The sequence below is a fragment of the Leptosomus discolor genome, chromosome 17 (genome assembly GCF_034619465.1).
Source record: "Leptosomus discolor isolate bLepDis1 chromosome 17, bLepDis1.hap2, whole genome shotgun sequence".
NCBI classification, from domain to species: domain Eukaryota; kingdom Metazoa; phylum Chordata; class Aves; order Leptosomiformes; family Leptosomidae; genus Leptosomus; species Leptosomus discolor.
The window spans coordinates 1,406,555-1,423,184 of record NC_141407.1 but is presented as its reverse complement, the minus strand read 5'-3'; positions in this window follow the sequence as shown (position 1 = coordinate 1,423,184).

The window sequence follows — 16,630 nt, the reverse complement described above, 5'->3', positions numbered from 1 at the left end:
CTTCCCCAAGGACCAACAGAGCAGTCCAAGCTCCAGCACAGACCCAGCCCAGCGGCAAAGTTGTTCATGCTCACAGCTGTCATTTGCCTTTCCCGGGGGAAACAGCTGCACCATCAGGAGGTTTTACAGCTATAGCCTTACAGACCAAGCAGCCCAAGTTCCTACCGCAGCTAACAACCCCAAAATAGTATTTTCAGGGGAATACTGTTAATTCATGTAAAGCCCCTCAAATCCTCTCTGCCATCCATGGAAGCTCCAGGTTTAACCCAAGTCCAGTTGGGGCGCAGAGGGCAAGAAAGCAGTACTGCAGGCAGCCCCGTGAGAAATCTGTCTGTTCTCTCACCATCCCCACACATTCACCTGAAAAAAGGGCTACTGCTGCAATAGTAGAGGTATGAGCAACGTAACGGGAATTAAGTGCGTGTCCTCCCCTGCCCGCAGTGTGCCATTCCTGTGGCCCCAACTTTGCTCTGGGCAGGCGCTGCCAGGGTGGTGGTAACCGAGCCACCGCAGCCAGCTGCAAGGGCGATTTTATTTCAGCATCTAGAGTACAAGATGTACGTGGTACCAGGAGACGCTCTCAAATAGGAAACTGTGCTCTTCGCCAAAGAACCTCCAGTGCAGGATGCAGCCCAAAAAACAACACGTCCCAAGCACAGCTCACCACCCAAGCCATCCAGGCCAGGCAGGAACGAGCATGTCAACCACTGGAAGTTGCCCATTTTTACACTTTGAGCTCAGCTCTGGGCTGTTTCACTGAGCTATTTGACGATCACCACACTGTCCAGCCTTTTCCACCTGCAGTCTTTGCTTCATGCTCCAGAGACAGCACAGCAGACAAAGCAGCCCAAGATGAAGTTTCCCTCTAGCCCTGCAGCAAGCATGCCTTGCACCAAACACGCTAGGTCACCCAAAAACTTCTCCTCTCCCCCACACAAGCAGCTCTCACAGGTCCGCAGAAGCTTTCCTTACCCAAATGGAGATGAAAGTGAGTGATTTCATCCCTCCAAGACAAAATGAAGTTTAAGCATACAAGTGCTCGGCCATTAAAGCAGTGCTGGGTGGCCAATGGGGGACTTTGCCATCACATCCCGCCCAAGAAGCTGCCTTGCTGGGGAAGAGTTATGGGGAGCAGAGAAGCTGAAATCACCAACATCTCCCCTCTTGCTGGACTCATCCAGCCCTCCTTGTTTCAAGATCAAGAGCAACCTGAACAAGTGTCCCCCACCAAAGGGAGTTCTGCCCCACAGTGGCTCTCTGCCAGCCTCCCTCTCTCACACTAGGGATTTGGCATTCAAGGCCAAAGTCTCAACAACACACCCTACGGCATGGTGTCCAAAGCTGTCCTGATAGACCATGGGGGAGGGAACAGGGTGCTAATATCATGGTACACTGACAGAAGAACACATCCAATGACTTGCTGCTGCTGGAAGGAGTAGGTCCCCTCCACATCCCTCCCTCCCCTGCCCCCCTTTCCCAGCACTCATCACACAAGGACACTGGAGCTCCTCAAATCCTGCATGGAGCTAATTCAGCTTGCTAACTAAAAAGCAGCCAGTTTTCTCTTGCCTTCATGAACTCAGCTGTTCTGGTGACAGGACCCAGGGCCAGAAGAAACGAGGGTGGCAGTGCACAGCTTCGACCCCAGAAGATCACCACTGTCTTATCTTTTATCCTTATTGCCACCCCAAAACAGACTTCTGCTTTGGAAAAGCCTTCAGTTTCCGGAACCTCAAACCATGTTTTAGACTAATTTCAAATTATAGCTTTAGTGAATTTAGGCTGAGTTGTCAGACCACCTCCTACTCACCAGGCATTGCCTCAGCAGCTTCTAAACCCACAGTACAGAACGAACCACTGCACTTGCTTTTCACCCTCATTTCCAGTGCTCTTAAAACTAATTTAATGAAAATTGAAGTAGCTTATTTCGGATACAAGCTTTCTAAGTAGTTTCCAAGCCAAAACTGCAATTCTTGTGCTATTTGTGCTTTAACACAGCACTGCAAGTGTGAGTCCAAAGGCAGCACCAACCCAAGCACAAAGCTGCCCTCCAAGCACCAGTGCTACTTGCTTCACTCTCATTTTACTGTACCGACTAAATGCAACTCAGCCATATGCCAGCCAGATTATCCATTGCGTTATGAAGGTAGAAACTGCTAAGAAAACGTACCTCCATATTATAACGTCCTTAGCATTTGTCCTTAGGCATATATTAATGGCTTCTCATGCCAGCTGCACTCCGGACTGCACACCTCAGCTCACAGCCCTTTCACCATCTCTCCTTTCTTCACTTGATGTTGATTCATCACCAAGAATTTGTAAAACACTTGGAGCTTCTCCTCTTACCATAGCTTAGAGCAATGCTTGGAAGGCCTAATAAAAAAAAATCCCAAACCTCATTACTATAGCTAGGGAGCAAACAGGAGCTAGACAGTGTGGCCAATACACAGCTGGATAGTTGTAGCTATCAAAGGACTACCGAAGATCTACCATATACATGAGGAGGAAACAGTTGCTGGGCCAGATGAGGAAGAAATATGGCATTTACAGTTTTATGACAAACTGAACATGTTGAAACTAACAGCTGGACCTTGAGTTAGTGTTTAAATGCATATATGGGAGACTCAGAGCCTGGATTACAGTGGGTGACTGCCCACAGCTTACCCCATGTCTGGGAACAACCCTGCACTTGCTATTTCCCACACAGCACCAAAAGCACGTGGGGGACAAGCCCCCATGGGGGAGCATGACTGCACAAGCAGATTAGCAAGTGGATAAGGACCAGGCACTGAAGCAGCTGGGGTAGCCAGGACCAGCTGGCTGGAGCAAGTTGGGTGCCCAATAATAAAACCGAGCCAGCCACCCCGAGGGCCTGGCAGCCAGTGCAGAGGCACCAAAAACTGCAGGCAACATCCACTGCCTGGTCTGGCTACAGCCTCTGGAGGGGCATCTTTTCAGGCAACACTACACAGCACTGCTCACCCATTGCATCCCCTGGGTCTGCATTTAATTATTCAGCTATAAAGTCTCCTATGATAAATTTTTATCTGACTTCACTTTGTTACTTGAAAATATTTTACACCAATCCATCCTTCTAAGCTGAGCCCTGACTGCTACCACACAGAAAAACCCACACACAAGACATTACAGTGCTTCAGAGTCAAAGAAACCAAGACAACTGAACTCCATGTGGTTAAAGGGGATTTGCTGAGCTCGGTCGCAACTCGGTCAGCATTGTGCAGGGCTTTTCTTGGTTATCACTGGTGATGGAGACAGTAAGCCTCTTTGTCATTCTTCTGGGGAAAAAAATATACACAAGCAAAATCAAACAGAAAAATCAGACGTACAGAACAAAGAAGTTATCCCTGCTACAGCGCACCCAGCCCTGGGCCACTGGTTCATGTCCGAGATGACATAAAAACCCACTACCCTGGGTCTTTTCTGCCTCTGTAACAGGTTTCCAGCCAGAAAGCAGCAACCTTGTTTGCCCAGGTAGGAAACAGCTCCATCTGCCAAAGCAAAGTGCCTTATGGCAGTGTCCCACACCTGCCAAGTCACACACACAAATGAGCACAGCACAGGCTTGGTTCCCTGCCCCCTCTGCCTTAGCTTGTTTGGTTTTGGTAGATCATAAACCCTGTGGCTAAGAAAAAGGTCGGTTTAGAGAGGCCCAGGACTGCTCTGCTCCAGACTGAAACAGGAACATGCAGCAAGTCTGGGGAGCATGGCACACTCACTGTCACCTTTGTTTCATCCCACATCAGAGCAGTTTCCATCAATGAAGGCAAAGTGCAGTGACAGCTTGGCTCAGGGAGCTGAGCGCAAGCAGAATACAAGAGGAGTAAAAAACCACATCCTCTATGTAGGACTAGCCTTCTATTCGCCTCTGCTGGCTGACAGATGTCAATAAATAATTTTATTCAGACTCCCTATTCCAGAAGTTCCCCAGTGCTCTGCAGCAGAAAGCCCTCAGTGAAATTTCATACAAGACCTTAAGTCCAAAAAAGACAAAAGAGCCTGGGCAAAAAAAATAATCTCAGCATCTTCAGTGCTTTGGTCTTCCAGCTTATTTTTTTCAGGGGGAATTCTCTAAAATTGATATTGCCCAACCCCAGTCCCTTCTTTTCACCTGAAGCACGTAACTTCGGGAGGCCAGACACACCCCAGCTCCTCGAGCTGCTACACAAGCCATACCAACGCTCCCCCTGGGGATCATGGAGTCCTCTCCATCTCCCATGCTTTGTTGCAAACAAGCAATCTGGATCTTCAGCAACCTTGTTATAACCTTCCCAAACCGCTTCTGGCTCTGTGCATTGCATAAACAAAAAATGGCAGCTGACAATATAAAAAGAAAAAAGCTTGTGAGAGTATCTGGAAGATGGTTGACATCAGCCTCACTGGAATTCACTGGTCAATATTCAACTGGAAATATAAAACACTTATTCCTTACATCAGTAACCTCAAACACTTGGAACAGTAATTAGGATTAGAGAATATAACCCAGATAATGGTATTTTTTCCATTCTCCCACGAGACAAAGACCAAGTACAAAAAAAATTTTCTCTCGACCTACAGTGTCTCATTCCAGAGGTATGAGCCAGATGGACCTCACGTCTGCTGCTTTAGTTAATACTTCCCTGCCACTCCAAAAACTGACTGCTTTAAGAAATCGCCCAAAGCAGAAGACTACTTTTCCCCATGAAAAGTATAAAAACAATCAGTTACACATCTTGTTTCAACGAACACTCACGACTGAGCTACTAAAAGCGCAATAAATTGCTTGATCATTAAAGCTGTCTTTCCTACAAGGGAACTGCCTTTCTGCGCACCATCACGGAGGCAGGAAATCAACATCAAATGTTTAAGCAATGATAGCAGAGCTCAGAAACCCTCTGCGAGTCCAGCTAAAACCAAATCCTAGTGCCTGCTCTGGAATTTTTTTTTATTACAAATAAGAGGTACTTCACTAACTATTTGAATCTGCCCGTAGGGCTTTTTAAAGAAACACGAGCGTATACATGCCACAGCAACACACAAATAATTGCACCTCACCTGGGAAGGACTGATGGAGCCTAAATGGAACATTTCAAATTCTGATGTATCTATTTGCTGAAAGCTTGCATCTCCTCCTAATTGCATCATCCACTGAGAAAGCCATTTGGGTAGGACAACAGGAAGGGAAACGCTGGGAAAGGAGACCACAGGGAAGGAGGAAACACTCCTTCTTTCCTTTGAACTTCTGATTAGTTTCCATCAGAAGACTGGTGTGTCTGAAGGTGTTTCACAAGGAGCAGGCTTCATCTGCATAGAGTCAAACACTTTAACTGAAGGCATGACTCCACCTCAGGAGCTAGCTCCAGGCCATGCTGGGCCTGCTGATGGGAGCAGCAGTGACGGTGGACAAGATGACTACCCTGTCCCCTCCACAGCTTATCACTCCTTTCTGCCTCTGCCAGCAGAGCTACAGGAGCAAAAACACTCCTTGTTTCACTTCAAGCCAGTTAGTCTTTCACCCCTAAACCTTTTCATCCCAAGGAAACTGCCCTGGCAAACTCACTGACACCTCCAGCAGCACGTTCAGAGGAGGAGGGACCACATCAGGAGCACGTGGCAGGGGGCAGGCTGCCGGTAAGTACAGGTGGGAGAGGTTATCTCTCTGCTGATGTCAGAGAGCAAACAGAGGCCTTCACTGCCACAGCTTATTTACTGGGAAGTGAGTTACCACAATGCTCATCCAGGAATAGGCTCATCCAGTAGATGAGAGCAGGACAACCTGCTGGGAGCAGAAGCTTGTCCTGTGGTCACAGCTAGCTACAGAGAGGACGTTTATTCATCACCTTATTTAAGCCACCTAAGAAGAGGGCAAGCCAGAACAGGGTAAATGGACCCAATTCAGAGGATGTGGGGGGCTCTGTGCTGAATAACAGCAGGAGGTTCAGATGCCCTGCCAAAACCAGAAGACCCCTTTGCTGCAGAGCCACAGCTGAGTTCAGGCATAAGGAGTCTGTCAGCAGCTCCAGGGCAGGCTGATGAAGTGTGGAACTTTTCACTCATTCCTAAATTAAACGCTCTGAAAAAACACAGAAACTAGTATTCAGGCAAAGACAAATTAAAGCCTGAATTAACATGAATTAACTATATGCAACAAACTCATACTCAAAGTACTGCGATTCAGTAACAAAATTAAGTCTTCATCGTAATCAGAACATAAAGCATGTGAATGCTTTATATTTTTTCTTAACCAGATTAAAATGGCCAGCCAGATCAGCAGGTTTCCCACTGAACAAGAGCACTCAGTACCATCCCCAGTCCTTCTACCCACCCAGCTAACAGGGCTTCAGCAATCCCCAGTACTTCAAGTGTAGGCTGAAAGATCTCCCTCTGCTCACGTCCCAAGGCTGCTCACGTCCCAAGGCTGTTTAATTCAAACAGCCAAAACCATGCTGCTAAAACAGCAAGTTCAAACTGAAAAGCTTTCTTCTCCATAGGTAAAATGGCAACCAAGTTGTATTCTTACCTATCAATAAATACAGATATGACACATCTTTTTGCAATGTCAAAGAAGGGCTCATTACTACCAGTATTTATTAAACTTTACTGTCAGGAGAAAAAAAAACAAACAACCCACCCTCATGGGCCAAAAAGCCAGAATCATACAGCAGTTTATGTCTTGTTATCTTTAATTACAGAAGTGATTCTATTTAGGCTGATTCAGATCTTACAGTCCTTCCTACAGTCCCTCAATGATGCTAATAGTTCTTCTTCCATGGCTCTACGGGAAAAAAACCCTATTGCCTGATTTACAAAACTTTACCTGGCTGCCAGCAGGCAGTTGCCCCAATCCTATGAAGCCAACCCCAAAAGAACAGCAGGATTGATTAAAAAAATGCCTCAAAGCTCAGACAAATACTTTGAAACCTGCAAGATTTTCTTACCCATTATCATTACAGTTCACTACAGGCTCTCCTCCTTTCATTTCTGCACCATGGCAGATCACATTTTTCTAGTAAATCAGTTGAATGGGCGGCATTCACTTTTTGTGCCCCTAAAGCAGGGTAGTGAACCAAATACTGCATGTCTTGTTGGCACATTAAACATGAAAGTCTGTCATGAGGTTTTCAGCTGCAGAACCAGTAACAGTCAGGCTGAAAGCAGCCTTTTGCATCACAAGGGCGACCATTAAATTCTCTTGGTTACAAAACGCAGATCTCACCTCCCTGTAGCTTATGTGCTCCCAGCTAAGGCCAAGACATCTGTTTCAGCTAAGCAAACCTGTTGTGAATACAGAAGGCATGTGAACTATCCGACCAAAAACCTGGCTTCAAAATCTGCATTCCTATAATCCACTGTGATCTCAGCGTCACTCCAAATAGCCTCAGTCCAACTGATAGGGAAAAGCTGTCTCATCAACCCAGCAAACACCAAACTCAAAAAGCACCAGAGACAGGCAGTACGGATATGCTGGAAAAATTACACTGAAATCCAGCACAAGAAGCCTTGCGCTCCTCTGCACCAGCTAGCAGAATGATAGCCCCAAATCTACACGGTTTCGCCAGGTTTTCCTGTTTATTCCCTGAAGTGAGCAACCTGCAACCTTGATCCCTAAGCATGGAGTGCCCGTGGCTGTCACAAGCAGGGAGGCAGACACAGACACTATGAGTTGCTGCTGCTGGCAGACCAAGAGCGTGCTGCTGTGCTAATCGTTCTGCTCTGGATGAATTCTGGTATTGTACATCCACTCCCAAGGGGATTCACTATCCCTTCCCAGGACGCTCCTTCTTATAGACTAATTCAACCCATGTTCTGCTGGAGAAGATGCAAAAGAGTCAGAAGAGAAAAAAAAAAACAACTTCAAACACAAGAGAAATAAAAAAATTATTCCAAACACCTTGCACCATCACCAAGGTACCGAGCAAAACGCCAGCACAGCCCTCCCTCCTCTCCCCCAGACAAAGAGAAAGTGAGAAGCCAGCTGAAATCTGGTGCCCCTGGGGAGAGCCCTGCTAGCAGGAATGTTAAATCGTTCTGAGCTTTTCATCTAGGACAAAAAAAAAACGCTGGCAAAACAGCACAACAGCAACTGGCATCAGCTGCAGGGAGCACAGTGCTTCTGCCAGGCTCTGTACCTTCCTCCCAGTGGAGCCAAACTTGATTCAACCACTTCTGGCCGATGAGCTAAGGCGCAAAGCAACCAGGAGGAATGCTCCCTGAATGGGGTTATTCAGAGAAGCCATAAAATCCACCCGCATTTCTTGGAAGCAGGATGCAGCCTGGGAAACTGGCCCGGCTACCTGGCCCTCCATTTTCCCTGCCAACAGGTGATCCTGGCTCCCTACCCGCTTCCAGGTGAGGAGTGAACCCTCTCCAGGTCACCCCTCTCCAGCAAACCAAGTGTAACAGTCATTCCTGTGCTGGAAAACACTGTCATTTTGTAACTATGTTTGGGTTTTTAGGCAACGGAGAGCAACTTACGCTCGCAACCCACCACAGAGCCAGCGAGCCCAGTCCCAAACAGGTCCGAAGTCAGAGGGCGCTTCTGATCAACCGCGCTTGTTTCAGAGGTGCGAGGGCCCCCGGCAGAGCCCAGCCCCAGGCGACGCTGCCAGCTGCGCTTTGCCGGACCCAGGCCTCGGCAGGACGGGGAGCCCCAGGCCAGGGCCAGGCCGGCCCAGTGAAACTGGCGGCCACCCGCCCCGCTCAGAGGCTGCGAGCAGCTCGACCCTAGCCATGGCCGGCGTGCCCCTGCGGGAGCCGGGCCTTGCGGCGAGCCGGTCTGGGGGCGCCGAGCGGGGGCGTCAGCTTCTCCTTGCAGACAGGCCAGCACAGGCGGGAGGGCGGCAGGAGGCGGCCCAGGGAGACGCCGCGGGAGAGCAGCTCCTCGCACAAGTTGGCCGCCCGGCTCGGCCTGGCCCTGCCGCCGCCACAGGGCCTGGCCCGGCGCCGGCCGCCCCTCACCTGCCTGCCCGGGCCCACGGCCCGCCTAGCGCCGCGCCGCTCCCTGACCCCGGGCCAGGGGCGCCCTCCTTGCCCCGTCCCGCTCCCCGCGCCGGCCCAGCAGGACTCGAGGGGCGGCGGCGTCTGCCTCCCGCTCACCCCCCTCAACAGGTGCGCGACGGCCGCACTCACCTCTCCGCCATGGCCCGCTGCGCCGCTCTGCCCGCAACCGGGGCAGGATGTGAAACCCGATCCCGGCCCCGCCCGGGGGGCGGTGCAGCCCGGCCCGGCCCGGCCGCCCGGACCCCCAGCCGCTCCCCGGGTCCCTCTGCTGGGGGCCGCCGCGCCGCGCCGCGCCGGGACGGGACGGGACGGGACGGGACGGGCCAGAAGGGGCGGGGCGGGCAGCGGCGCCCTGGGCCGGCGGCAGCGGCGGGGCCCGCGGGCCGAGGGCAGCCCCTGGCGGCGGCTGCGGCCGCTCCGGGGCCCTCCCGAGCCCCGGACACCCTGCCCCGCTCTGCCCCGGTCCCGGCCCGGCCCCGGCCCCTGCCTTGGCCCCGGCCCTGCCCCTGCCAGGTCCTGCCCTGCCCCTGCCCCTCTCTCTGCCCGGCCCCTGCCCCCGGCCCTGCCCCTGCCCGGCCCTGCCCCGGCCCCTGCCCGACCCGAGGGTTGGAAACGAGAAAGGGGGAAGAGGAGCCGGGACCTTAGTTCTGGGGAAGTTGAAGCGTTCTGTGAGCTACAGGTCAGTGGCCACGGTCAGCTTCGGTGACCGGGTTTGCGAGGAAAACCGTGGTCAGCGGCCGGAGCCGCCCCTCCCGCCCCGGTGTGGGGCTCTGGGGAGCGCAGGCGAGCCACAAGGCTGCCCGCCGCTCGAGGGGCACAAGGCCACCTGGAGGCTGTGGTCGGTGCGGATCCCAGCCGTGCCTGCTCCTGGGTCCTTGCTCCTGAGTCCCAGCTGCCCCGGTAAATCGTCTGTCCCCGGCACAGCGCCCGGAGCGGGCGGGGGTTCAAACAGGCGGCTGCCCCCCGCGGTGCTGTCACGGCTCTGCTCTGCCCTCTGTTAGTGCTGACCTCCTCCAAGTGCAGAGAAGGAAAGCGGGACGTCGTCAAGAGGGACTTGAACCAGCCTGGGAGCATGGAGAGAGGAAAATGCCTTCATCTACTCTGGATGCCAGGCTGTCCCTGCGAGGGCACACGGTGGGATGACAAGCCCTGGGTCAGCCCGTGGTGTAAGGCTGCCGCGCATCTGGGTTTGCCCAGCCATGCCCTCTTTTTTGCCCCAACAATTTTGTCTGGGCAGATTTTGAAGACTTTCTGTGTTCATCTGTGTCCTGAGCACATAGTAGTCTGGTCAAGGCTGTGCAGGAAGACCAGGTGTGTCCCCCGTGCATGCACGGACCAACCATCATCATACAAACAGTGGTTCAGAGGCCTCAGGAAAATGTAAAGCCCTGGTCCTCAGCCAGTGTGAGTAATCTGAATAAACAAGCCATGCACTAAAGGTCAGCACTGCTAGATCAGCTTCTGTCAGCCACCAGTTTGGAGTATGTCACTTGACATGGCGGCATGGCAGAGTCCGTTATCTCAGTGACTGCTGCAATGTGGCACTGCTCCCAATGAATTTTGTACAGAGTCCTGTTATTTCAGGATAGGAACAACCGCATGTGGAGGGAAATCCTGTGGGCTGAGCTGCCCAGATGCCTCAGATCCCTCTACCCGGGGGTGCAAGACTTGGCAGATACTCGGTAGATTTTGCCACTAGCAGAGTGATTTTTGGTACATATCACACCATGCAGCAAATTGTTACTACAGTCAGAAATGAGTCTGTTCAGCTTATTAATCACCCCGGTGAGCCAGCGGACAGAGTCCCTGCACAGAGCGGTACCACACTCGTGGTTCTCTCTTGCAGACGACGTTTTGGCACTGCTGAAGAACTTCAGAGTAATTTTATCTGAAGACACGCACTTGAAAGTCCCACTGCACTTTTAAATAACAAATAGAGAGACAGTGAGATCATGGCCACTCCACTCGCTGGCTGGACGGGCAGCTGCATTGTGCTTACCAGGGGGGTCCGTGCAGCGGGGGCCAACAGAGAGTGGGGCCCCTGCTGGGGCTGTGAAGCTGCTGGAGAAGCCTGTGGTGCTGCAGAAGAGTAGGCAGGGGAGGCTGAGTTTTGCAGTGCTGCAAAGCTCAGGGACTGAGGCGTAAGCTAGCAGGGACGGAAAGAAAGAGTTAAACCAGATCTGCATTGGAAACAAAAGTTTGCTGGTGTAGCTGTAACATGGTTAGATTGGCAACTTTCCTTGTGGAGATGCAGCTGTTATTTGCCTTTGCTGGTAAAGGCTATACCTGTCCTCTGAGGGAAACAGCGATACTGGGAAAATGCTTATAGCAGCTTGACAGTCTGTTCAAGGGCTCTTGTAGATACAGGCATGGTGTATAAAAACTTTAACGGCCTGATTGACATTGCTGTGCTAGTGAGAGCCTTTGGACAGACTGAAAATAGAAGCTGGGGAGATGGGAGATTGCAAGAGCCCCAGCTACAGAGGGACGCCAAAATGAGTGACCTGACCGGTAAATGGGAAGTTGGCTGCAGGAGGGACCAGACAAGCATTCATTTTTTCTGTGACATTCTCATCTTATTTTGCATGTTTCGAGGTTTGAGGATGATATGTAGGCTGTTTTCAACCTACATCTCTGTCAGGCTTGCTGGAGAACCTGTAACTTCATTGCTTAGCTGCTGCAACTAAAATTCTTGGGATATGATTCTGCACATCGTGTGCTAAGAGATCCCCTCTCTCTTGAGGCCAAAGCAGGCAAGCTGGAGACACTCAGGGATGCAGAGGACACACTGAGATGACGTCTCAGATCAGTCCTACTCATGGGCTGGCAGCCCTGTGCTGTCTTGCACAGTCATGCAGCAGGAGGGCATCAAAATGAAGAGCAAGGAAACTACCATGAAGGAAAACTTCCCCACCAGAGGATGGTCGCATGCCTGCTGGCACCAAAGACACTCTTGGGAGCAGAGATCCACACTGCTGGAATAGGAAAGCTGGGTGAAAGGAGTTTCAATTACCACGCACAATAGATGATTGTGAGGCTGTGACTTGCACACAGGTGCAATGCTGCCAGACCAGGGTCCACCTCTTTGGGAGAGCCAGGGAGCACTGGTGGACATGAGCTGTGTGGACATCAATGACTCAGGGAGGGGGAAAGAAACCCCAGAGAGGAAAAATAAAGCAGCTAAGGGAAAAGCTTCTTTTCTGGGACCCTTGCAGTGACTTTTTCAGAGGCTTTCACAGCTCAGGCAGTCATGGGCTGAGGAGAACTTCTACTAGCAGTACCTGGTACAATAACATAGGAGGTCTTCCTCCAGAGATACAGGTGGGTCACTCTGTGACATGTACATGGAAGATCAAGCCCACCAGTCATGACGCCTGCCATCACTACACCGAAGATTGCACAGGAGGTGAACATGAAGTGTCTGAACTGTCTTTGAGAGCATGGCAAAGACATCACAGCATCTCTGAGAACAGAGGGTTATAAACACTGGCTGTTTTGCTAATAGCAAAACCACTCTGCCTACCAGAAAAAACAGCCTTCATGAATTATGAGGCTGTGAACACTAGATCACTGTAAGATGAATTAAGAGATGTATGATCAATGTTTCCGGGACAAAGTATCTCCTTGCTGCCTGTTCTTGGCTGAAGGGGATTTCCTACAACTGTCACTGAAGAACTGCAAAAGGAGCCAGCTCTCTGAGATCATGCTCAAATAATTTCTTCAAATGCTGCTCCCAGGTGGAAGAAACTATATCTGGAGTCGTACACCCACCTCCCTTTCACGAAGATGCTCAGCTGATGGACGTTGGAACTTGTGCACATACTGCACATCAGGAAATGGCAGGTGGAGGACCTTGCATGAGGGCTCTTCCTCACCTGTGGGTGTGGAAGAACTGGCGATGCTAAAGGTGAGGAAAGCTCAGTATTGTGTTGCTGTTGTTCTGCCTGCACGTGCCAGGCTGGGGACACAGAGCAATGCCCAGGCAGATGTGCTACAGCTGTGAGCACAGCCAGCACATTGCCCAGAGGTTTGGACCAGCGGACACTGCCCTTGCTCTACCTCTGTTGACAAGAGGGACTGCACAGCCTGGAACTAGCCCAGCCCAGTGCCGGCCCCACAGTAAGTGCATCCATGTGCAGCAAGGTAGGAGTAATGGCTCCAGTCAAGTGTGAACAAACCCTGTGTTTAGGAGAGGCTGGTGATACTGTGAGCAGATGCCTAAAATGCTCAGCAAGGGTTGGGTGTCGGGGCTTAGGGCTGGCACTGACCTGGTGCAACTGCACCCTTAGATCAACCTTCCAGGGCACCAGGGATGGTGGGAGGATGAGCTGAGAGATGCTTCATCAGTGGCTCCCTGCTCTGCTCAGGAGCTGCATTTAAGCTCAGGTCCCTCACCCTCAGCTCCACCTGAGCTACATGAAGCTTGTTCCAGCCCTGGCACCTTGCTGACCCTGACCCACCACCTGGGTTAGCAGTCGCTGCACCGTGGCTGACCCTGATTGCCATCACTGAACCTGCTCTGCTCCTCTTGCATCTCCAGCTCACTTGTCACTTCCTACTGTCCCCAGCACAAGCCCCCATGGCTGGGAGGGGGAGCAGGAGCAGGAGCAGCATTGTGCACTCTTATAGTGAAGGAGCCAATAATACCAGAAAACGTTCTGTACTGTGAAAGCTGTAAGTTAAACAGGTCAAACTACTACCAAGCTACTGCTGTGAGTGCCTACATATGGGCAAGATTTCTCACCGTGGGCAGCTCTCTGTTGCCACAGGAGACAAGACAAAGTGCTAGGTCGACCAGTGTGTACAGTTCACCTACAGGGGTGATGGGATCTCCATCCTTGGAGATTTTCAAGGTTTGGCTATGCAAAGCCATGGTCGACCTGATCTAGTGTTGGTGACGGCCTCACTTCAAGCAAGAGTTTGGGCTAATGCCCTCCAAAGGTCCCTTCTGATCAACACTTCTGTAGTTCTATCAAGGGGCTTGAGGTTCAAGCCAGATAGGCAGATGTGACGAATTCTCCATTATTTCAGAGCACAGACGGCTTGTATCAAATGTTTCATGTATCTTACTGAACAGGACCCAGCTGACCTGGACACAGGAGTTGCTGGCTGAGGTTCTCCGGATTGTGCGGTCTGAGATTCTTCTCCAACAAATAGAGAAGCATGTATGAGGCAAAGAAAAAACATCTCTGTTCTTAATTAACCCTGTCTGTGTTTTGAAGCAGACTGAAGATACCAAATAGCCCAGGACTGTCCTTTGCAAAGAGCTGGTTGGAGATACTTAGCCATTTGTAAAGATACATGTTTTTAAGCAGCAGTCGGCAGGGTTTTTTTTTATAGTAGGCATGATGTAAATTTATATAACAAGCCAGATGTTCTGCAATGGGGCTTTTTTAAATTCATACTATCCCAATTTTTTCGATCTTACTGTCTTTAGCTCCCTTGCAAAATAAGCAGTCATGCTATCGCATTACCGACTGGCAATGGCAGCAGCTGGCTGTAACCCAACCTTAGCAGCACGGGGTGCGGAAACAGATGGAGGAGCAAATGCTCTTTGTTTTCTCTCCTGCTTTCTAAACCATATTGTGACTAAAAACATACAGAAGAGGTTTCTGCCATTTTCCCTGCTACTGTAGCTCCCTGGCTGCTGACAAAGCTACGGGATGAGGTCTCGCAGGGGTTACTGCTTCTCTCAGCAAAAGAGAGCTCTGCCTTTTTAGAGGGGAGCAGCAAAGGGGGGAAGGGCATCAGATACAATGATTACAAGCCCTTAGAGGGGAAAGGAGGGTGCAGCGGGTGAGATGGCTGAACTGAGCTGAAGGGTCCCCATGCATCAAGTCCTGCTCCTCCTGCTGCTCTGACCCTTGGTTCTAGTATTCATCTGACCCTGGGTGAACCACGTCAGCTCATTAACCTGGCACAAAACACAAGTGAGGGGTGTTTTGCCTGGCTAGTAACCTGAACTGGCCCATTGGATGATCAGGCAAGCACCGGGATGAGGATGAGGAGCAGAGCCACACACCAGAACAGGCTGGGAGTAGAGAATAACAGGGGAGGAAGGTGGAGGTGTGAATGTCCCTTGTGAACCAGGAGTCCTGGCAGTCCTTGTCTCAAAGCTGGGCAGACATGGGAAGGGAAGTGCATTCTCCCAGGTCACTTTCTCTGAGCTGAACTCTGAGGCTGCTGGCAAGGAAGGTCAGGAAAACGTCCACAGCAGAGGTTTGCCTGCCTTGCTTCAAAATTCCTGTGGGACAAAAACTCCCCAAAATAAGGTGTCTATGTCCCTGCCACCACATCAGTTACAGGTTCCCAAGAGACTTCTTCTCTATCACAGCCTCTCATACCTCTTTGCATCTGTTAAGAGCTCTACTGCTTTAAATCTACATTCCCTAAGGATTTACCCATCAGTCCAAATGCACGAGCTGGGCAATGGTGCTCTCTCCCCTGCAGGAGATGTTACACACGGGGAAACATGAAACCAGGTGTGGGCTGGCTACACGAGTCCCACCATCAGCTGCCTTGAGCTGGGGGACAGCTGCCCAGAGCAGAGGACACTTCCTGAGAGGCAAGTGGCCGAGGCTAATGACGCAAGACTGAGCTGGCACCGCCACGTGCACCCAAACAGCAACGTGAGCAGTGGTGGCACAGCTATTTCATTGCACTGTAATTCCCTGCTCCCTCTCCCACCAGACTACGTGAGCTGCCTGACCCATCTGGCTTTGCTGTGGCTGATGTTTGTGCCAGACAATGTAATATTGTTGTAGGTGCTTGCCAAGAACCAAGTTTACTTTTTAGCCACAGACAGAACCTGTAATTCTTTTAGCTAATCCTGCAGTCTGATGGTTTTTTCTTACAAGCCTTGACAAATTAATTGAATCCCCAATTCTGTGAGAAACCTGGAAGGAAAGTCTCACAGTCAGGACACCAGAGTTAAAGAAAGATGGGGATTTGCAAGGTCACCTATGCCATTTCTCACCAGTGCAGAGGCTCTTCTCAGGGTATTTCTTGCTGGCCTTGTTGTCTCCTGGGGCAATCATTCAGACATCAATCTGAGATCTGTCAGGGTGTTTCGCACTATCATCTGCCTAAGTTTTCTCAGCTTCATCCCACTATTCCTGTTCTTCTTAGCTATCACAAAAAAAAATTGCTCCATTTTGTTGTTTATAGATCTCCCCAACTGAAATATCTGCAGGTTATTTCTCACTGTATCCTTTCAGTGAAATAATACAGGTTTGATTTTTTAAAACTTAAAGTTAATCCCTTTTGCCCTCAAACAGCGTCTTGAGTTCTGCCTGCACACTACTTACTTACTAATATGTACTGAGAAAAAAGTCCTATGAGGAGTGCAAGAAGTGGTTTATTACTCTTTATCTTCTATCCTTCCTCACACAGTCAAGGGTCTGAGGACCAGCCATGCTCCTGCTGAAGTCAGTGGGAATGGCAGAAGGTGTTTTGCTCTACCACATAACTGCAGCAAGAGGTCTCTGAAACTGTGGTTGCCAGTGTGGCAATGCCAAACGTCCTTGTTTGCATTTGCTGTACTGTGTCAGACAAGCTCGGTTCCTCTCAGCATCCAGCTATTCAGCTTTCAGCAAGCCACTTTGAGAGCTGCTCTTTGCTGGCTTTTTAAACA